Below are 24044 nucleotides of genomic sequence, written 5' to 3'. Positions count from 1 at the left end.
TAGCAAGGACAAGTATAGGAAAAGCTCGTAGGCATTGGATCGGTGATGGATAATTATGTCGGATGACATTCATCATGTAACATTTATAACATAGGGTGATATGCAACTAGCTCCAGTTCGTCAATGTAATGTAGGCATGTATTCCGTATTTAGTCATACGTGCTTATGGAAAAGAACTTGCATGACATCTTTTGTCCATCCCTCACGTGGCAGCGGGGTCCTAATGGAAACTAAGGGATATTAAGGTCTCCTTTTAATAGAGAACCGGAACAAAGAATTAGCACATAGTGAATACGTGAACTCCTCATACTATGGTCATGTCCGGGAGTGGTTCCGGCTATTATCACTCCGGGGTTGTTGGGTCATCACACATAGTAGGTGACTACAACTTGCAAGATAGGATCAAGAACACACATATATTGATGAAAACATAATAGGTTCAGATCTGAAATCATAGCACTCGGGCCCTAATGACAAGCATTAAGCATAGAAAAGTAGTACCAAAATCAATCTTAGAACATAGTGGATACTAGGGATCAAACCCCATCAAAACTAACTCGGTTACATGATAGATCTCATCCAACCCATCATCGTCCAGCAAGCCTATGATGATATTACTCACGAACGATGGAGAGCATCATGGAATTGGCGATGGAAGATGGTTGATGATGACGACGGCGTCGATTTCCCCTCTCCGGAGCCCAGAACGGACTCCAGATCTGCCCTCCCAAGGAAGAACAGGCGGTGGCGGCGGCTCCGTATCATGAAACGCGATGAACTCTTCTCTCCCCGTTTATTCTGGGCGAGAGAGACTATTTAGAGCTGGAGTTGGAGGCTGCGGAGCCACGTGGGCCCCACGAGCCTGCCAGGCGCGCCCTAGGGGGGCGCCTCCTGGGCTCGTGGGCCCCTCGCTCCGTGTCTTCGGGTAATTCTTGCGCCAGTATTTTTTATATATTCCACAAAAAATCCTCGTAAGTTTCCAGGTCATTCCGAGAACTTTTATTTCTGCACAAAAACAACACCATGGTAATTATGCTGAAAACAGCGTTAGTCCGGGTTAGTTCCATCAAATCATGCAAATTAGAGTCCAAAACAAGGGAAAAGAGTTTGGAAAAGTAGATATGATGGAGACGTATCAACTCCCCCAAGCTTAAAGCCTTTCTTGTCCTCAAGCAATTCAATTGACAAACTGAAAGAGACAAAAGAAAAACTTTCACGAACTCTGCTTGATCTTGTTGTTGTAATTATGTCTAACTCATATTTGGATTTTTAGCAAGATCATCAGCTAACCACATAAACAATAACATTTAGGTCTCATGGTGTACTCATATCAATGGCATAATCAACTAGCGAGCAATAGTAATAAGTTTCAAATGTCAATACTTCAATCAAAACAATCATGATACAACATGAACAGATGGTATCTCGCTAGCCCTTTCTAAGAACGCAAAACATAAATGCACAACACCTTCAAAGACCAAGGGCCGACTGAACGTTGTAATTCATGGCAAAGAAGATCCAGTCATAGTCATACTCAATATCAATTAATAACAAAGCATAAAAATGACGGAGGTGCTCTCTAATTGGTGCCTTTATAAAAAGAGGATGACTCAACATTAATGTAAATAGATAGGCCCTTCGCAGAGGGAAGCATTGATTTGCAGAGGTGCCAGAGCTCAAGCTTTTAAAACATAGATAAATAATTTTGGGTGGTATGCTTTCATTGTCAACGCGATGACCAAGAGTTTTCACCATCTTCCATGCTACACATATTATAGGCGGTTCCCAAACAGAATAATAAAGTTTTGAATCCCCCCACTGATTGATCACACTCCACGACTAGCCGAATCCTCGGGTGTTGTCCATACCAACAACAATCCAGGGGGAGTTTTGTTTGCAATTATATTTTTTATTTGATTTGAGCATGGAATTGGGCATTCCGATTACCGGCACCTTTCTCGTGAGTGATAGTGAATAAACACGTATCGAGGATAACACGCCTAACATGGAAGATACTGACCGCCCCTTGTCACCACATGAGCGGTTCGGGCATACAAAACATATTATTATTTGAATATTTAGAGAGTGGCACATGCAAATTTACTTGGAACGGCAGGTAGATAACGCATATAGGTAGGTATGGTGGACTCATATGGAACAACTTTGGGTTTATGGAAGTGGATGCACAAACAGTATTCCCGCTTAGTACAAGTGAAGGCTAGCAAAAGACTGGGAAGCGACCAACGAGAGAGCGACATCATTCATCAATATGCATTGAAATTAACCAATGTTGAGCGCAAGCATGAGTAGAATATAAATCACCACAAACATGAATATCGTAGAGGCTATGTTGATTTTGTTTCAACTACATGCGTGAACATGTGCCAAGTCAAGCCACTTGAATCATTCAAAGGAGGATACCATCCTATCATACTATATCATAATCATTTTGAAATTCATGTTGGCATCCAAGACAAACCATTATAAGCTCCTAGCTAATTAAGCATGGCATCAGAAACTATGATCTCTAAGTTGTCATTGCAAACATGTTTCTCTCACAACAATGCTGAATTAGGAACGATGAGCTAGTCATATTTACGAAAAAAAGGTAGAGTTCATACCAGCTTTTCCACGCTCAGTCACTTCATCATATATCGTCATTATTTCCTTTCACTTGCACGACCGAATGATGTGAATAATAATAAGAGTGTTCGTTCATTGGATTAAGCTGGAATCTGCAAGCAAACTCAGAGGAGAAGACAAAGTAATATGGGCTCTCTGATAGATAAACAATAATGCATATGAGAGCGACTAATCATTTTAATCATGGTCTTCTACCTTGACCCAAAGAAAAAGAAAACTATTTACACGGGAAAGCTCCCAACAAGAAAAAGAAGAACGAGAAATATTTTTGTGTTTTCTATTTCATTACCACAAAGCATGCTGGAAAGTAAACTTACAACTATTTTTTTCTCATTTTTAAACAAACACACGAGAAGAATGCGAGAAAAACAAATAAACAAGCATGGATGATACAATGGAAAAGTTTGAACACCGACTATCAAAGTGAATGCGTGAGCATGAATATAAAGTCGGTGAGAAACACGTACTCCCCCAAGATAAGGCTTTTTGCCTAAGTTGGTCTAGTTCCATGGCTGGTCCAGGCGATATCCAAAATCATAATGGGGGTTGTACTGGCACGTGGCAGCTACCGCCTGAACAGCTGCCTCATGGAGGCGAGCAGCCTTCAACTCCCTCTCATGCTCAAGTGCCTCTCCTTTCGTTATGTAATATCTCCGTTTTTCCTGAAAGTCAAAGAAGGCAGGAGGACGTGGGGTAATATGGAAAACACGATGTCGGTCAAATATTAACCGGTATAGGAGGGATTCATTATCCCTCTCAAGGAGCTGATAACGTATCATAGCGGCATGATCAAGGAAAGCTGTATGGAGTGGGGGATCTCCTGTGCGTATGGGTATTCCAAGAAAATTTGCTATGCGAGTGGCATAGATCCCACCAAAGAAACCCCCTTCATTAGCATTATTATTTAGCCTCCTCGCAATTATAGCTCCCATGTTGAAACTTCTATCACCCGTTACTGCGCTCTTAAGAATACTAAGGTCAGGTGCGCAGAGGTGACTATGGTCATGATTGCCGTTAATGCATCTACCTATGAAGAGGGCAAAATAATGTAAGGCAGGAAAATGAATGCTCCCCATGGTAGCCTGCGTAATATCTCTAGTTTCTCCAACAGTTATACTAGAAATAAAATCTCTAACCGAAGACTTAGGAGGGTCATTGGGACTACCCCAATCAAGTATCTTGCATATTCTATTAAAATCCTCTAAATCCATAGTATATGATTTGTTATAAAGATCAAACAGTATGGATGTGTCACGGCCAACTAAAAATTTGAATCTACGAACAAAAGAGGCAGTGAGTGTAATATATTGTTCACATTTATTGGAGATGAATTCTTCGAGCCCGACGTTGCGAACAAATGTATCAAACTTGTCCTTGAAACCTGCATCAATCATGAATTCATCGGAAGGCCATTCACATGGTTGCACCGGTGCGTTCCTCGGCTGATAAGGATCGGGCTCCCGAATCGCGAGACGGGGACCCCTTTTGCTTGAGGAACCACCATGATAGTTCTTCCTGGACATCTTTCCTTTTCTGAAATAACTCTGAAAGTTTTAGTGACTCAAAATAAAAGTGAACAAAGCTTAACAAAACTCATAGCAACTACTCCTACAAGTGCCAAGAGGCCATATCATGCATCAAAACTATTTGGAACCAACTAAAATTAACATGCAAAGCTCAAGAATAGGGTCATCAAGGCAGCAATAATATGCAATGAATAAAGCACTAGAACAAAAACTAATTGGATCAATGGAGGAGTCACATACCAAGGAAAAACTCCCCAAAACAGTTTGGTGAATGGGGCCTTGCACAAGGAGATCGAAAAATGCAGCAAAATGAGCAAGAACGTGGGTTTGAGCTGTGGAATGATTTTTTCTCGAGGTATACCAAGGAGATGGGTGCTGGGATAAGTGGAGGGGGTCCACGTGGGACCCACGAGCCTGCCAGGCGCCCTAGGGGGGTGGGCGGGTCTCCTGGGCTCGTGGCCCACTGGTGCATCCCCGTGACTAGTTATCTATCCCAGAAATTCTTCAACATTCCAGAAAAAATCATACTTGAATTCCGAGGCATTTGGAGAACTTTTATTTTCAAGTTATTTTTTATTGAATGGATAATGCAGAAAACAGGGAAATAATGTTATATTTATTATTTTTCTACTAAATAACAGAAAGTAAAAGTTGGGAACAGAAGGTTGTGACTTCTAGATTCATCCATGTCATGGTCATCAAAAGAAATCCGTCAATGAGGTTGATCAAGTCTCCTTGACAAACTTTTTTCGAATCACATAAAACCGGAGAATTTTCGAATAATCACTAGGTTACCTCAATGGGGATATGCATATCCCCAATAACAAGTATATCATATCTCATCTTGTCAGTAGGTATAGGGAATTCAAAGCTTCCAATAATAATTGATGAATATTTTTCAATAGCGTTAATGCAATGAACTCAATATTGTTTCTTCGGAAAGTGCACCGTGTGCTCATTACCATTTACATGGAAAGTGACATTGCCTTTGGTGCAATCAATAACAGCCCCTGCAGTGTTTAAAAAGGGTCTTCCAAGGATGACCGCCATGGCATCATCCTCGGGAATATCAAGAATAACAAAGTCGGGTAAGATAGTAACGTTCGCAACCACAACAGGCACATCCTCGCAAATGCCATAGGTAAAGCAGTTGATTTGTCGGCCATTTGCAAAGAAATTTCAGTAGGTGTCAACTTATCCAATTCAAGTCTACGATATAAAGAGAGAGGCATAACACTAACACCGGCTCCAAGATCACATAAAGCAGTTCTAACATAATTTCCTTTAATGGAGCAAGGTATAGTGGGCACTGCAGGATCACCTAGTTTCTTAGGAGTCCTACCCTTAAAAGTGTAATTAGCAAGCATGGTGGAAATCTCAACATCAGGTATCTTTCTGTTATTAGTCACAATATCTTTCATGTACTTAGTGTCAGGAGACATTTTAAGCATATTAGTCAAACGAATTTGCAAAAAGATAGGTCTAATCATTTCAACAAAGCACTCAAACTCCTCATCATCCTTTTTCTTGGACGGTTTGGGAGGAAAGGGCATGGGTTTCTGAACCCATGGTTCTCTTTCTTTACCATGCTTCCTAAGAATAAAATCATTCTTATCATATCCCTTGTTCTTAGGTTGTGGATTATCAAGATCAATAGAAGGTTCAATCTCCACATCATTATCATTACTAGGTCGAGCATCAACATGAACATCATTATCAATATTATCACAAGGCTCATGTTCATCACCAGATTGTACCTCGACCTCAGAAATAGAAACATCATTTGGATTCTTAGGTGTAACAGCAACAGGTTTACTAGCATGCAAGTCCCTATCATCTTTCTTTTTCTTCCTATTACCAGGATGACTAGGTGCATCAGTTAACTCCTTGAGAGTCTTGTTAAATTCTCTTAGGATGGCCCTCAGGATACAAGGGTTCGTGAGTCATTCTACCACCTCCAGTGACAACTCTAATAGAATTGTCATTCAATTCATTAAGCAAGTCATTTTGAGCCTGAAGTCCTTGTTCTACTTGAGTAGTGACCATAGAAGCATGTTTACCAATAAGCTTAAGATCATTAACATTTCTATCCACACAAGCACTTATATGATTAATCATACGAGCATTTTGTTTGAGTTGTCTTCTAACATAATCATTAAAACTTTGTTGTTTGGCAACAAAGTTATCAAATTCATCTAAGTATAAGCTAGCAGGTTTATTATAAGGAATATCACTCTCATTGAATCTACGAAGAGAATTAACCTCTACTACCTGTGTCGGGTTATCAAGACCATGAATTTCCTCAATAGGTGGTAGATTCTTAACATCTTCAGATTTAATACCTTTCTCTTGCATAGATTTCTTGGCTTCTTGCACATCTTCAGGACTGAGGAATCGAACACCTCTTTTCTTCGGAGTTGGCTTCGGAAGTGTTTCGGGAATAGTCCAAGCATTATCGTTGCTCAAGATATTATTTAATAGAATTTCAGATTGTTCCATAGTTCGTTCCCTGAAAACACAACCAGCACAAGTATCTAGGTGGTCCCTAGAAGCATCGGTTAGTCCATTATAAAAGATATCAAGTATTTCATTTTTCTTAAGAGGGTGATCAGGCAGAGCATTAAGTAACTGGACAAGCCTCCCCCAAGCTTGTGGGATACTCTCTTCTTCAATTTGCACAAAGTTATATATATCCGGCAAACTTAGGATCATATTTCATTCTAGCATTCAGAGATTTTTCTTTCCACTTGCCTAATAAAATATCAAGATCATAGCTATCCTTACAAGCAAGAAAGTCTTCAGCTACCTCTCCGTCCATAACATAACCCTTAGGTATATTAGGCAATTCATATCTAGGATATCTAGGTCTAACAGGTGTAACAGCAGGTTCCATTTCAATAATTTCATCAGTTTCAGAAGTATCATCAGACTCAGCAGTAACTCTAGCAATTTGTGCATCAAGAAATTCACCCAGTGGCATATCATTATTAAGCAAAGCATCATCATAAGCATCATGGAGAGCAGAAGTAGCATCATCAAGCACAAACGACATATCAGAATGACTAATAGGTGGTGGTGTCGCAAATTTACTCATAACAGAAGATGAATCAAGTGCAGAGCTAGATGGCAGTTCCTTACCTGTCCTCGTAGTTGAGGGCAATACTTTTGTTTTTGGATCTCTCAGATTCCTCATAGTGATCAACAGATATAAATCCCAAGTGACTCAGAGAATAGAGTTATGCTCCCCGGCTACGGCGCCAGAAAATGGTATTGATAACCCACAAGTATAGGGGATCGCAACAGTTTTCGAGGGTAGAGTATTCAACCCAAATTTATTGATTCGACACTAGGGGAGCCAAAGAATACTCTCGAGTATTAGCAGTTTAGTTGTCAATTCAAGCACACCTGAAGGACTTAGTATCTGCAGCAAATTTTTAGTAGCAAAGTAGTATGATAGTAACGGTAGCGGCGATAACAGTAGCAGTAGTAATTTATATAGCAATTGTGACAGCAGTAGAGGTAAAGTAACTTAGCAAGGACCAGTATAGGAAAATCTCGTAGGCATTGGATCCGTGGATAATTATGTCGGATGGCATTCATCATGTAATAGTTATAACATAGGGTTATATGCAACTAGCTCCATTTCATCAATGTAATGTAGGCATGTATTCCGTATTTAGTCATACATGCTTATGGAAAAGAACTTGCATGGCATATTTTGTCCATCCCTCCCATGGCAGCGGGGCACTAATGGAAACTAAGGGATATTAAGGTCCTTCTAATTGAGAACCGGAACAAAGCATTAGCACATAGTGAATACATGAACTACTCATACTATGGTCATCTCCGGGAGTGGTTCCGGCTATTGTCCTTCCGGGGTTGCGAGGTCATAGCATATAGTAGGTGAATACAACTTGCAAGATAGGATCAAGAACACACATATATTGATGAAAACATGATAGCTTCAAATCTGAAATCATGGCACTCGGGACCTAGTGATAAGCATTAAGCATAGCAAAGTAGTAGAAACATCAATCTTAGAACATAGTGGATACTAGGGATCAAACCCCATCAAAACTAACTCGATTACATGATAGATCTCATCCAACCCATCACCATCCAGCAAGCCTACGATGAGACTGCTCACGAACGATGGAGAGTATCATGGAATTGGCGATGGAAGATGCTTGCTGATGACGACATCGTCGATTTCCCCTCTCCGGAGGCCAGAACGGAGTCCACATCTGCCCTCCCGAGGAAGAACAGGCGGTGGCGGCGGCTCCGTATCTGAAACGTGATGAACTCTTCTCTCTTGGTTTTTTCTGGGCGAGAGATACTATATAGAGTTGGAGTTGGAGGCTGCGAAACCACGTGGGCCCAACGAGCCTGCCAGGCGAGCCCTAGGGGGCGCCTCCTCGTCTCGTGGGCCCTTGGCTTCGTGTCTTCGGGTAATTCTTGCGCCAGTATTTTTTATATATTCCACAAAAAATCCTCGTAAGTTTCCACGTCATTCCGAGAACTTCTATTTCTACACAAAAACAACACCATGGCAATTGTGATGAAAACATCGTCGGTCTGGGTTAGTTCCATTCAAATCATGCAAATTAGAGTCCAAAACAAGGGCAAAAGAGTTTGGAAAAGTAGATACGATGGAGATGTATCATTCCTCAAAAAGGCTAATCTGTTATTGATGAATGCAGATGTCCATTGGATGCTCAGTTTCATCAAGGTGCATCTCAGTCCGCCAAATTTGAATTTGCCTCCCAAGACACTGCTATAAAGGCCTAAGCTCAAAACCCTCAAGGTTCTACCCTCGAGGGAAGATAGGTTGTGAACTTCTTATAAGTATTCACCAGATATTCGATCTCAATCACAAGTGGTTTAAGCGCTAGTTTGCAAGAATTTTTCATAACATGACTATGACATAGAACTATGTGGTGAATAATCACTGCTATGCCCTTTAGACATTTGACAGCACCTCGGCCATTCTATCACAACTCAAGACACCTCAAGAACTTGTGGAGCTGGAGTTCAAGAAGAACTTTGACTGGTCCTAGCCACCACAAAAGAAATTCAACAAAGTTCATTTGCTTCTCTCATTGCCCACTCATATTCTTCATTGCGCGAGACTGATGAGGCTGAGGATCTTGACGACACTACTAGCCCTGCTTCAACCAATGACCCCGACATCAACACTTGCGCTCCTCCACCACCTTCAAGATAAATTATTTAGGTGGCGTAAGTCCTCAGTTTCATCACTTTTGGTCATTTCATGAGAAAGGGGAAGAAATTTGAGTTATTCTTCAAGCGGGTATATATATATGAGGTCATATTTTGTTTAATTTACAACTCTTGTTCTTGTGGTGTGTTTGTTGCTATGAGTGGTAAACTTAAGTCCGATTGTGGTCTTACTATTTTGAGACTATTTCTACAAGCTTATTCCTCAAATTTACCTATGCACAAGAATTGCCCATCATGCATTTGAAATTCTTCACTTAATATGTTAAATGCTAGAATGGATTACAAGATATAGGGGGACATCTCTACGACTCCATCCTTCCATGTGCATTTGCACTCTAAAGAAAATTCTTGAAATATACACATCTTCACTGGGCGTTTCTCTATATCTTACAATCAAATTCCTTAAAATTTGTACTCACTCTTCATATGTTTATCCCTGTTGAAAACTGTAGGTGTACGAAAGAACGGGTCCTTTAGTACCCTGACTTGTGCATGACAGCAGTGGACTCCATCCCGGGAAGACATGCTGGAAGATACTGCATCCAAAACAATATCAAGCATGATGGCAAAGCCATCGACTAGCCTCCCTGCCGATGAAGAAGTCCCACCAGCCATTATGCCTGGCAAGGTCCCACTACTCACCACTAGTCCACCTGATCAGGATGGTTGTCGACATCAATGAGGTGTCAGTTTAGCATGTTGTTCAGTAGCTCTTGTCGGGGGCCGTGGCAACTCAGAGGAGTTATAGCAACTTTAATGACACATGTCCTAATAATATGTCAGGATAATAAGAGGTAACTTGGTGAACGACAAAGGAGAGGCCATGCTTGCTGCGGAACAACGCCAGCGCGACACCTCATGACACATTCAATGCGTTTGTCCTAACCCATCACGGTTAGGTATTTTGAAGTGTAACTCATGTCATTAGTTTGACCACTCTTGTGTACACTATTAACCCTTGTGTATTTACCATTCTAGCCAATGCGGTAAACCCTCCACCTATAGAAGGAGGTCTATGGATACCTTTACATGGGTCAAAACCCTGCTCAGCTGCATGTGTATTATCACTCTCGTGCTTCTTGACGGGCAGCTGCGCTCCGTGTAGCTTGAGCACTCCAATATACCACGAAACATAGGACGTATGGTTTTGCATGTGTGAGCAGCCCGAACCTGTCCAAACCCTATCTATGAATCGGCTGGTGTAGATCTTTGCATATGTAGATCCCCACAACCGAACTGCAAAGGGCCTTTTGGGCCCAATTTATTGTCGTACCTCGACATCTTTGGCGCGCCACGTAGGGGGATAGCATGTGTGAATCTTCACCAGCTTGTCTGCGTCTTCATCATCATCTTCAGCAACACCCATGGTACACAAGAAGGCCAACGTGCGTCGGCACCCGTCCCGTCTTCGTCCAAGCTGCCCTCGTACGCGGCCACAAGCGATCCTGACGAAGGCGAGCACCATACTCATCGTACTGCTGAGCACAACCACAACACTGCGTCGGGCTCCACGACCCGCGACCTGGACTTAGCCATCATGGCATCTAAGGATGCACCTGTGACATCCAAGGATAACGCAGGGGTGACAGCAACAGCAAAGACATCGACCCACGCCCATGGAACAACAATTACCCCGGGCGGCTTGCGGACAAGACCCTTGTGCATCACTCCCAAGACACGTAGGACCAACCCCACTGTCAACCTCCTCGTGAGAACATGGAGCATATGTCAGGGCGGGGTAGTTCTCCTCCTGAATCTGTCAAGAGTATAAGTACCACCCATGACTCACATTGCAGCATGCTGAAAACCATGGAGGAAGCTCTTGCGCAAGCTCGACAATTGCCTAACTTTCTGCGTGTGCGACACAGGATAAAGGAATGGAGGGACACCATACAAAGTTTTTTCAGCTTCGCTAATCGTAATAAGCCATACGAGAGAGGGCCCTCGCAAGCTAACCATGCAGGGCCAACGAGGCCCATGGTTGGACGCAGCGCTGGCAGGGCGCCCATGGTGCAATCACCTCAACAGCAAAAGCAATCGTCTTGCCGGACTGATGTGCAAGACAAGTTGTCTTTCGCATCATCGGACCTACGATAGCGACAAGACCAACGACAAGTCTTGAAGGACCGACGGAAGGATGACGCTCGCAGCACCATCAAGCGACGATAGGGGGAACAAAATCAATCAAATGACCGTGTCAGACCAGGTGATGACGAGCCCGTGCTAGGGGTTCCCAGCGACATCTCTTACGAGATAGGGTGTTCGACATACATCATGAGCTACAGCAAGTCTGCTGGCCCTCCACCAGGACCTTCAAGCCCTACTTGTCGAACAAGTACGATGGCTAGATTAGACCATTGGAGTTCCTCGGCATTTACACCATTGCAGCGCACGCTGCTGGGGCGCGATAAAAAGTATTTCCCAACTACTTTACGTTGGCACTCAAGCCCAATGTGAGGAGTTGGGTGAAGAACTTGCCACAAGGATCCATCTCCTCTCATGCAGATCTAAGGAATCAGTTTGTCGGCGCATACCATGGGGGCCACAAGCTCCGAGGGTAGCCCATCAACTTGCATGTGCTTCCCCGAAGGGATGGCGAATTCCTTTGCAAGTAGATTGAAAGGCCCAGCCGTGTCAACACAATATACACATCATCCATCCTGCTGTAGTGATTGCCGTGTTCCACACGAACATGCGCAACTGGCGAAAGCATGAGGAGATGAGCACCAACAAGGTGCATGATATCGCCGAGCTTTACGTTCTTGGTAATAAATGTGCAAGTCCCAAAGAAGGGAGAAGGCTCCCTGGAGAGGACGTCGACGTGAAGGTAAACTCCGAGGACGAAGACGCATCCAACTCCAAGATGAAAGGCCAGAAGTGAATCGCAATCACAAAGGCAAGATAGTTATCGCCATCGAAGGCTCCGACAACTCCGACGCAGGAAACAAAGCCAATACAGATGGCTCCAGCAAGAAGGTTGCTCCGTGCTCCAACAACGACGAAGTCCCGTTAGGCGAGAAGCACGACATGCCATATTGCAAGATCCACCTCACTTAACCAATAATCGGAAAGCTAGAGTTAACCTAGACAAGCCATGTAGCTGCCTACACAAGTACAGCACAAGACGCAAATCAAGAGACCGTGTAGAAGAAAACATTGGTACAATGCCGAGTATACTTTGTTAGTCCCCTCTTGCACGATGCTAGATAAATATATTCTGGAGTGCAGAAATTGCTTTTTGGCCTTGTCATTGTCTCCCAGAAGTTGCACCACTACTTCCAAGAACATCATATTACCGTCATCACTCGCTTTCCGTCGCCGCACATATTGAGGAATCCAAAAGCCACCGACAAGATTGTTGAGGGCGTGTTGGAGCTGGCCAGCTTTGACCTGAGACTTGAGAGGACGACAACCATTTAGAGCAGGGCCTTGGAGGAGTTCATTGGAGAATGCGCGCCAACGAAGGGCAAAGGAACTCCAGAGACAACCCTCCACGGCAAGAAAGCACTACATGAATGGAACATGTACTTTTACCTGGCCTGCCCGCTTCAAGGCGTTGGTGCCGGTGTACGGCTTGTCACACCCATCGGAGCGAACCTCAAGTTTGTGATCCATATACACTTTCCCCGAGAGGTTTCGACGAACAACACATATGAATACGAGGGACTACTTGCCGACATGCGGATAATAGTTGATCTTCACATCAGGGAGTTGATAGTTCGGGGGGATTAATAGCTGGTTTCGCGTCAAGTAAACAAGGATTATTAGAGCCCTCTGAAGGATGCATATGTCGATGAAGCGAGGAAGTTAGAAGAGCATTTTGACGTTATTCAAACAGTGCACATCCCACGTGCGGAAAACAACATTGCTAATGACTTGTCAAAATAAGTTGGTCAAAAGCTGCCTATGGAACTAGGTACTTTTGTACTTCAACTGACTCAACCATGTGTCACACCATCAACCATGCAAGCAAAGAAAATAAAAACTAGTTCTGGCGATTACTTCCCGGCAGAGCTACTAGCTGCCGCCAAGAAGGTTATCGAAAACAACAAGACACTTGTCGGAGAGCAGTAGTCTCCGATAGGACCAATAGCCCTTTCCATAGAAGCTAGCACTCCCACAGCGGAAGACATGCCTTTTGTCCCTATCATCGAGCCATGGGCTATGGCATGGGCACAACAAGTTGTCGATTACCCTCAAACAGGAGAACTACCGAAAGAGTAGGAAGAAGCTGAATGAGTAGCCCAGCCGTCAAGCATGTACCAGTTTGTGCACAAAACTTTGTACAAGAGAAGACCAAAAGGGGTGAAATTTAAGTGCATTTCCCAGCAAGATGGTCAACATTGTTGGTAGAGATACATGAAGGGATCTGCGGCTCCCACATTGGGTCCTGTCCTCTTGTTGAAAAGGCATTCCGACAAGGATTTTATTGGCTGACAACCCTTCAAGATGCCTTGGCGGTGGTAAATACATGTGAAGCATGCCAGTTCCATGCCAAGCAAATACATCTGCTGGCACAAGCCCTTCAAAGCATACAATTCTCATGGACTTACTCAGTCTGGGGGCTTGACATTCTTGACCTTTTCCCTCGTTCTACTAGGGGCTTTGAATTCTCGTTCGTCACAATCGACAAGTTTACAAAGTGGACTGAGGTGGATCCGGTGAGGAAGGTGACAACACAAGCAACCGTGAAGTTCTTCAGAGGAATAGTTTGACGCGTTGGTGTGCCCAACAGGATCATCAAGACAAAAGCACGCAGTTCACCAGCAACATTTTCATGCACACAGTCAAAACATTTTGGGGACAAGATATGCTTTGCATCAGTTGCTCACCACATAAGCAACGCTCAAATAGAGAGAGCTAATGCCGAAGTACTGCATGGCCTCAAGACAAGTACTTTTGACAAGATGCACAAGAATGGAAGGCATTGGATTGATGAGTTGTGGGCGGTTCTTTGGTCAATCAAGATGACACCAAATCGAGCCACCGGTGAGACACCCTTCTACCTAGCCTATGGTGTAGAGGTAGTGCTCCCCATTGAACTCACCTAAGTGTCGCTTCGATTACAAGCCTTTGATGAGGAACAACAAAACAAATTGCGGTAGAATGATGCCACACTCCTCGAGGAAGATCGTCTTCAGGCTGCACTGCGTGCTGCCCGGTACTGGAAAACCCTGCGCCGCTATCACAGCGACAAGGTGCATGACATGAGTGTTGATGAAGGTGACGTTGTTTTTGTCTGATGGAGTCCACAAAGAGATAATACGAGTTGATGCCAAAGTGGGAAGGGCATTTCCAGATGGTATAAGTCACTAGGCCTGGCGCAGTCCACCTACAGACCGAAGATGGCTCCCCGGTTCAAAACAAGTGGAATATCGAGCCTCTTCGCAAGTTCTACCCGTGGGGCCGCCCAACAACCTCATTTGTACAAGTCTATCGGAAAGATATGCAATCATTTGTACAAACACAAGCGATGGCCATGTGCGTAGTCAATAAACCTAAGTTTCCACAACTTTTTGTCAAATTACATACTTATCTTATGTATATTGCATGGAATGTTGTGGTCTTTTTTACTTGCGTGAAAATATTGTTGAATCGCCAAGGTTCCTAGGCTCCTCTTATCTCTTTGTTCTTTTTCCCAAGAGACAGAAGGCACCCTCGCGTACAGGTCTTCCCGTGGATTGTGAAGGTATGGATACCTACGAATGCGTTCAAGGTTATTTGTTTCATGACAATAAGTACAAAAAATAAAAGCTAAGTTGGAGAAACTTCTAAAAATTCTTTGTTGTAGCTATTTTCCCTTGAACAATGTTAACATTTGTATGAGAAAACATGCACGCGAAGGACCCTTGCCGACATTGTTGCGCACTTAGGTTGCTTTGTGTCTGCTCAGCAACCAAAGTAGCTTTGGCAAGGTCACCGATGTGGTGTTGCCAATGGCAGCACTGCCAGTAGGCTGCTAAGGATCGGTTCCTAAAGCGCTCACGGCAAAGGTGTGCGCACCGGCAAGTGTTACCAACAAGCATAGGGATTAAAAATGTACAAGTGTGAAATTGTGCATAAGGGGAAGTTGACATTCAATCTAGCACACAATATATGTTACATTCAAAAGAAGAGTTGCAATGCTAATTCAAGACAAATGTTTTTGATGCATGCGCCAAGACAACAACAGAGGAATCACTTTCTCAAGGTCACAGAGAAAGCCCTCTCAGAAATGGGAGCGGCAAGGGCATCATGTTCACCCGTGTTGAAGCCCTTCAGCCGCTTGGAGAAAGCCCTGCTCAGGTCAAGGGCGGGGTTATTATAGGCGATCTTCATCAAGACCTTGTAGAGAACCAGATGATAGAGATTTCGGGAACCTTGAAGGAAGTTGTCGTGTGGCCTTCCTCGTAGTTCTCCACCACCCCGACAAGCTTCTCAAACAAGATGGACAGTCGGGCGCTCGCTGTCTATCTACCATCGTTGGAGAAGGAGCACCCATCCAATCCCATGGTTGCGAGCTGGGTGGAGAGCCTACCAGCATTGTCAATGAGTTACTCCTTCCACAAACCAACATTATTTTGTAGCTCATTGGGGGCATGCAAGGCGGAAGTGAGCAACTCCCTCTCCTACCGGATCTCTTCCAGAAGATCACGCCCCTTAGTCCTAGCAACCTTAACACTGTCGTCATAAGTGCTCACATTCACCTACGCATCAGCATTGACATCCGTGGCAGGGCTCAGTGCCTTGGTCTTGTCAGGGAGCCCCACTTGCAGATCCACTAACGTTTGGAGCATCTTCTGGATGTCGTCCTGCAGCTTCAAGACCACCTTGTTGGAGGCGACAAGGTCCAACTCCATCTACTGCACTTTCCCTTCGAGCTCAGCTTTGACAGACTGGGTGGCCTCAGAAGCACTTATAGCTTCTTGGAGCTTGCCAACTTACTCTTGCGACTGCTTGTCGAGCGCATTCTAGTGGTTCGACTCTAGCTCTTGGATATACTTCTCCCGTTCAGCCCCGAGCTTTGTGGCAAGGGCCCTTTCTCGAGCAGTTCCTATTCGTGGGTGTCGAGCTGAATCTTGTGAGTGACAAGATCTACATCAATTGCGGCGATGCTCTTGTCGGCGTCCCTCCAGGTCATCTCCACCTTGTCTTTTTGATTGATGAATTCAGCTACGGCCTTGGTGAGCTCGGGTTACCGCTTGGTGAGATCCTTGCCGCTGTCTATCAACCAGGTCTAGGTTTTGGAAGGCGTTCCTTGAACCTGGCGTCTGCTTTGGCAAAGAGAAATTCCTGGTGTTCCAGCTTCTCCGCACGATTGATATGGTGCATGTGCAGCTTCCTGAAGTTCTTGCTCATAGAAGAAAAGATGGCGTGCTCCTTGGCTTCATCATTTATGCCAAAGGGGTCGACTCTCACTTCTCCTCCGACGGTGGCGACTGCGTCATTGTAGACTCCTTCTTCAGAGAAGACCTTCAGGATTGCGTCACCGAGGAGGCTCACAAACTGCATATCACCAACCTGGAGGTACATGCTCGGAGGTGGCACATCTAATGTCGACGGGCCAACAACAACTCTACTAGTACCTCTTCGCTGGGTTTCTTGCCGGATTCCTTGGCGGCCTTGCGGGCGGCCTCACCCTCTGCAGTCGCCCACCTTGTCTCTCTGACTGCTTCCTTGGCGATCTTCCCAACGTTGGTGTCAACATTTAGATTTTCGGGTGGGGGCAGATCTACAACACCAAGCAAATAAATAATATTGGACTTAAAAAGTTCAAGAAGACAAAAAGAGTAAAACATGACAAAAGTTTCAGCAACAAGGGACTTACCCATGGGCTCCTGTTGAGGACGGATGACCTCTCCTCTAGCAACATCTTTTGTCATCGCATGACCACGGATAGCGACGCGTGTCGATGCATCTTCGATGCGGATGGTCTCGTCAGTGGAAGCACTTTGATCCAGATCCGAGATGACCCACAAGTGTAGGGGATCTATCGTAATCCTTTTGATAAGTAAGAGTGTCGAACCCAACGAGGAGTAGAAGGATCTGACAAGTGGTTTTCAGCAAGGTATTCTCTGCAAGCACTGAAATTATCGGTAACAAATAGTTGTGTGGTAAGATGATTCGTAGCAACTAGCAAGTAACAATAGTAAGAAAGGTGCAGCAAAGTGGCCCAATCCCTTTTGAAGCAAGGGACAAGCCTAGAAAAAATCTTATAGGAGGTAAAGCGCTCCCGAGGACACATGGGCATTTCTGTCAAGCTAGTTTTCATCATGTTTATACGATTCGCGTTCGCTACTTTGATAGTTTGATATGTGGGTGGACCGGTGCTTGGGTGCTGCCCTTACTTGGACAAATATCCCACTTATGATTAACCCCTCTCTCAAGCATCCGCAACTATGAAAGAAAAATTAAGACAAAGTCTATCCATAGCTTTAAACTAGTGGATCCAAATTAGCCCCTTATGAAGCAACGCATAAACTAGGGTTTAAGCTTCTGTCACTCTAGCAACCCATCATCTACTTATTACTTCCCAATGCCTTCCTCTAGGCCCAAATAATGGTGAAGTGTTATGTAGTCGACGTTCACATAACACCACTAGAGGAAAAACAACATACAACGCATCGAAATATCGAACGGATACCAAATTCACATGACTACTTATAGCAAGACTTATCCCATGTCCTCAGGAACAAAAGTAACTACTCACAAATAATAATTATGTTCATGAACAGATAGGTATTGAATAGCATCAAGGATCTGAACATATAATCTTCCATCGAGTAATCCAACTAGCATCAACTACAAAGAGTAATTAACAATACTAGCAACCTTACAAGTACTAATCGGAGTCGCCAGGCGGATATTGGTTACAACAGGTGCACTAGGGTTCAGAGATGAGATGGTGTTGATGAAGATGTTGATGGTGATGAGTCCCCTCCGATGAGAGGAGTGTTGGTGATTTTGATGGCGACGATTTCCCCCTCCGGGAGGGAAGTTTCCCCGACAGGACGACCCTGCCGGAGCTCTAGATTGGTTCTGCTCAAGTTCCGCCTCGTGGCGGCGGCGATTCCTCCTGAAAGCCTCCTCCTAATTTTTTTGTGGAACGAAACCCTCCTTATAGCAAAAGAGGGGAACCAGAGGGCCAATAGGGAGCCCACAAGCCCCCTAGGCGCGGCTAGGGGGGTAGGCCATGCCTACCGGGCTTGTGGACTCATGGTGGCTCCCCTGTGGTACTTCTTCCGCCCAACATTTTTTATAAGTTCCATAATAATTCCTCTTTGATTTTCACAGCTTTTGGAGTTGCACATAATAGGTATCTCAAACTTGCTCCTTTTTCAGGCCAGAATTCCAGCTGCCGGCATTCTCCCTCTTCATGTAAACCTTGCAAAATAAGAGAGAAAAGGTATAAGTATTGTACCGTGAAGTGTAATAACAGCCCATAAAGCGATAAATATCAACATAAAAGCATGATGCAAAATGAACGTATCAACTCCCCCAAGCTTAGACTTCGCTTGTCCTCAAGCGGAAACCGAGATCACTAAACATGCCCACATGTTTAGAGAGAGACAGGTCGACAAAACAAAATACAGACATGCAGGCATCATGATCATAATCAGAACAACAATATCATAATATAATCTCTTATGCTGAAGTGATAAGTCCTTCACAAAGTAAAGTATGGATCAAGAACCTTATTGAGAATTAACAACCAATAGCCTTTAGTCATTGAAGCAATTGTAATTTATCATAACATCAGAAAGAGTCAAATAAGAGCTTGCAAAGAAAATCCACATAGTCAATCATCCTTTCCTCTTCTACAATTGCTACAACTCATGTGGTACTCATGAGATCAAAGTTTCAGTCGGACATAGAGAAAGATAGGGGCTTATAGCTTCGCCTCCCAACTATTTACCTCAAGGGTAATGTCAACAATAATAATTCATGAGTACTTACTTCAAAGTTGACATATGAATATAGATCTTTCCCTAGCATATGACGTTAGCCAAGATAAAGGCAAAATAAGGAATTGGTGTAGATCACCATGACTCTTTTAGTGACAAAAAGTAAAGGTACAAGATAGGCCCTTCGCAGAGGGAAGCAGAGGTTGTCAGGCGCTTTTGAGGTTTGGATGTGTGACCTCTTAGTGTGAAGGAATGTCACTTTATATTGCCTCCTGTGATAAAGAACTTTATTATGCAGTCTGTCGCTTTTATGTCTTCCTCATCACAGGTTCGTACAAAGCTTATTTTCTACACGATAGTAGATCATACATATTTAGGAAGCAATTCTTATTGCTTGCACCGATGACAACTTACTTGAGGGATCTTCTTCAATCCATAGGTAGGTATAGTTGGCTCTCATGGCAAAACTGGGTTGAAGGTTTATGGATGCAGAAGTAGTATCTCTACTTAGTGCAGAAGTTTTGGCTGATATGAGTTGGAATCAATTGTCACATGCTAAGGGATCTCTAGTTATATAATCATTGTTCGGAACCAAGCAGACATAATTCATTATGTTATCTTCCTTGTCCAACATCTACTTCTAAGCATGTAATAGTTTAATGAGTGTTCACAATCATAGATGGTGTCAAAGATGATATATTTATATGTGAACCTCTCCTTCTTTTTATATGTGGAGCCATCACTTCCCATAAGATCATTACATGATCTTTCATGCTTTTGTTCTTTTATCATTCTTTTCTTTAGATCACGACATGAAGCAAGGCCCTTAACTGAAACACTCTTTATTATATGACTCACGAACTCGAATACATCGGGGGTGACACAAAGCAAAACTCAAGCCTAAAAAACTAAGAACTTTATTCTACTAGAGGAAGATAAAACCAAAAAGGAATGTACTAAGAAAAGGTAAAGGCAAAATTTGTGATGGTGATACGATACCGGGGAAACTCCCCCAAGCTTGGCACAAGCCAAGGGGATTGCCCATACCCGTGCTTAGTTGTCTTCCTTCGAAGGTGATGGTGCTGGAGTTGTTGTAGAGTTCTTGAACTTGTTTAATTTTCTCTTGAGCACAAAATTCTGCTCCTTCAGATCATTAATTTCCTCTTCAAGCCTCAACACCCTTTGGCATTATTCTTGCTTACTCTCCTGCAAAAGATGAAAGGGGTAAACAAAATCTTAAGCTTCTTCCTTGAGTCACGGAGGCTTGACTTCTTGAACTCCACATGTGTGCTTCCAGATTGGGGTAAGGGAGACTACTCTTCATCGGAACTTCTTCCTTCCTTCCCCTTGGGATCATAATCTTCTTCCTCATCAGTGGTACAACCATAATGATCCAAGTCCCCATAGACCTTGGGGTTAGCAAGGTAATCGGCCACATAGCTCTCCCCTTCTGAATCTTGAGAAGGCATCTTGCTCTAAATCTGCGACAGAAACAGGCTCCAAATGAAAACCGAAGATATTTGCGTGATACGAGGGTCAGACCTTTCGGGAGAATATATAATGAATTTGTGCCGACAAGACGGAGTACTCTGCAAGAAAACGGAGTCCGGGAGGCACACGAGGTGGTTATAACCCCCCAGGCGCGGCCAGGGGGGTGGCCCGCGCGTGGCAGGCTTGTCGCCTCCTCGTGCGCTTCCCGGACTACTTTAAAATTTTCTAATTTTCTAAAAATTCCAAAACGGAGAAAAATTCCTATTGGAAAAGTTTTGGAGTCGGTTTTCTTATCGAATCACATACCTCTTCGTTTTCGGAGTCTGAAACAGGCTGATAAATATCCCTTATGTACTCCTCCGGAGTTATGGTATTGATAATATTGCTTTCAACATTTATGGGAGTACCTGAGATGTAATGCTTGATTTTTTCCCATTTACCACTCTTGGAAAATTATCTTCCCTGTTGCTGATCTTGATGGCACCAGAATGATATACTTCCTCAACAATGTAAGGACCTTCCCATTTAGAGAGAAGCTTTCCTGCAAAAAATCTTAAACGAGAATTATATAGCAAGACATAATCACCTACATTGAACTCACGTTTTTCTATCCTTTTATCATGCCACCTCTTAACCTTTTCTTTGAACAACTTGGCATGTTCATATGCCTGATCTCTCCATTCATCAGGTGAGGTAATATAAAATAACCTCTTCTTTCTAGACCTATTAACAGTCTTTTGTAGAATTAGTTTAATCTCTCTATTACTTAGCTCTACTTGACCACTGGACTGAGGGTGATAGGGAGATGCAATTCTATGACTGACATCATACTTAGCAAGCGTTTTACGGAAAGCACCATGAATAAAATGTGAACCACCATCAGTCATTAGATATCTAGGGACTCCAAATCTAGGGAAAATAACTTCTTTAAGCATCCTGATAGAGGTGTTGTGATCAGCACGACTAGTTGGGATAGCTTCTACCCACTTAGTAACGTAATCAACAGCAGCTAGGATATGAGTATACCCGTTGGATTTTGGAAAAGGTCCCGTATAATCAAAACCCCAAACATCAAATGTTTCAATGACAAGTGAATAATTCATAGGCATTTCCTGACGTTTACTGATATTTCCTATTCTTTGACATTCATCACAAGACAAGACAAACTTACGGGCATCCTTGAAGAGAGTGGGCCAATAAAACCTGATTGCAATACCTTGTGTGCAGTTCTATCTCCCGCATGGTGTCCTCCGTAAGCCTCGGAGTGACACTTCTGTAGGATCTGTCCCTGTTCATGTTCAGGTACACAACATCTAATAACACCATCTACTCCTTCCTTATAAAGGTGTGAATCATCCCAAAAGTAATATCTCAAATCAAAGAAGAATTTCTTGTTTTGCTGGTATGTGAAACTAGGTTGTATATATTTGGCAACGATATAGTTTGCATAATCATCATACCACGGTGTACTAAGTGAAGCATTGATGACATTCAATTGTTCATCAGGAAAGCTATCATCAATAGGTTGTGGGTCATCAAGAACATTCTCCAACCTAGACAAGTTATCTGCTACGGGGTTCTCAGCACCCTTCCTATAAACAACATGCAAATCAAATTCTTGTAGCAAGAGAACCCATCTGATAAGTCTGGGTTTAACATCTTTCTTTTCCATGAGATACTTGATAGCAGCATGATCAGTGTGAATAGTGACTTTGGAATCAACTATGTAAGATCTGAACTTTTCATATGCAAACACGACTTCTAAAAATTCATTTTCAGTAGTAGCATAGTTTCTTTGGGCACTGTCTAGAGTTCTACTAGCATAGTGAATAACATTCAACTTCTTATCAACTCTTTGTCCAAGAACAGTGCCAACAGCATAATCACTAGCATCACACATGATCTCAAAAGGTTAGTTCCAATCAGGTGGTTGAACAATAGGCACAGTTATCAAGGGATTTTTAAGTATTTCGAAGACTTGCTCACAATCACCGTCAAAAACAAAAGGAATATCCTTTTGCAAGAGATTGGTAAGAGGCCTAGAAATCTTAGAAAAGTCCTTAATGAACCTTCTATAGAAACCAGCGTGACCTAGGAAACTTCTTATACCTTTGATATCTGCAGGGCATGGCATTTTCTCGATCGCATCAACCTTAGCCGAATCGACTTCAATACCTCTTTCAGAAATTTAATATACTAAGACGATGCCTTCATTAACCATAAAGTGGCACTTCTCCCAATTCAAGACAAGGTTGGTACCTTTACATCTATGCAAAACTCGATCAAGGTTGCTGAGGCAATCATCGAAAGAAGACCCGTAAACGGAGAAGTCATCCATGAAAACCTCAACAATCTTTTCACATAAGTCAGAGAATATAGCCATCATACATCTTTGAAAGGTGGCAGGTGCATTACATAAGCCAAAAGGCATACGTCTGTAAGCAAAGGTACCGAAAGGGCAGGTGAAAGTGGTTTTCTCCTGATCAGATTGTGCAACTGGTATTTGGGAGAAACCAGAATAATCGTCTAGAAAGCAGAAGTGTGTGTGTTTAGATAGTCTTTCTAGCATTTGGTCGATAAAAGGCAAAGGGTAATGATCTTTGCTAGTGGCCTTATTCAATTTCCTAAACTCGATCACCATCCTATAGCCAGTAATAATCCTCTGTGGGATCAATTCATGTTTATCATTAGGGACAACGGTAATGCCTCCCTTCTTAGGGACGCAATGCACCGGACGTACCCAATCACTATGAGCAACAAGATAGATAATACCTGCTTCCAGGAGCTTTAGTATTTCTTTTCTTACTACCTCTTTCATCTTAGGATTCAATCTCCTTTGATGATCAGCAACTGGTTTGGAATCAGGATCAGTTTTGATCTTGTGCTGGCATAGAGTGGGACTAATGCCCTTAAGATCATCAAGAGTATATCCAATAGCAGCACGGTGCTTTCTCACAGTTTTTAGCAACTTCTTTTCTTCATGCTCCGAGAGGCTAGCACTAATTATGACAGGATATATCTCTTTTTCATCAAGATAAGCGTACTTAAGAGTATCAGGCAACTGTTTAAGCTCGAACACAGGATCACCCTTTGGTGGGGGTGGATCCCCAAGCAGTTCAACAGGCAAGTTATTCTTAAGGATAGGATATTGTTCTATGACAACTCTATCTATCTCATCCCTTTCATCCATATGCATATCATTTTCATGCTCAAGCAAGTATTGCTCTAAGGGATCAGTAGGAGGTACGACAATAGAAGC

The sequence above is a fragment of the Hordeum vulgare genome, chromosome 4H (assembly GCF_904849725.1).
Source record: "Hordeum vulgare subsp. vulgare chromosome 4H, MorexV3_pseudomolecules_assembly, whole genome shotgun sequence".
Lineage (NCBI taxonomy): Eukaryota > Viridiplantae > Streptophyta > Magnoliopsida > Poales > Poaceae > Hordeum > Hordeum vulgare.
This window is presented reverse-complemented; position numbering follows the sequence as displayed.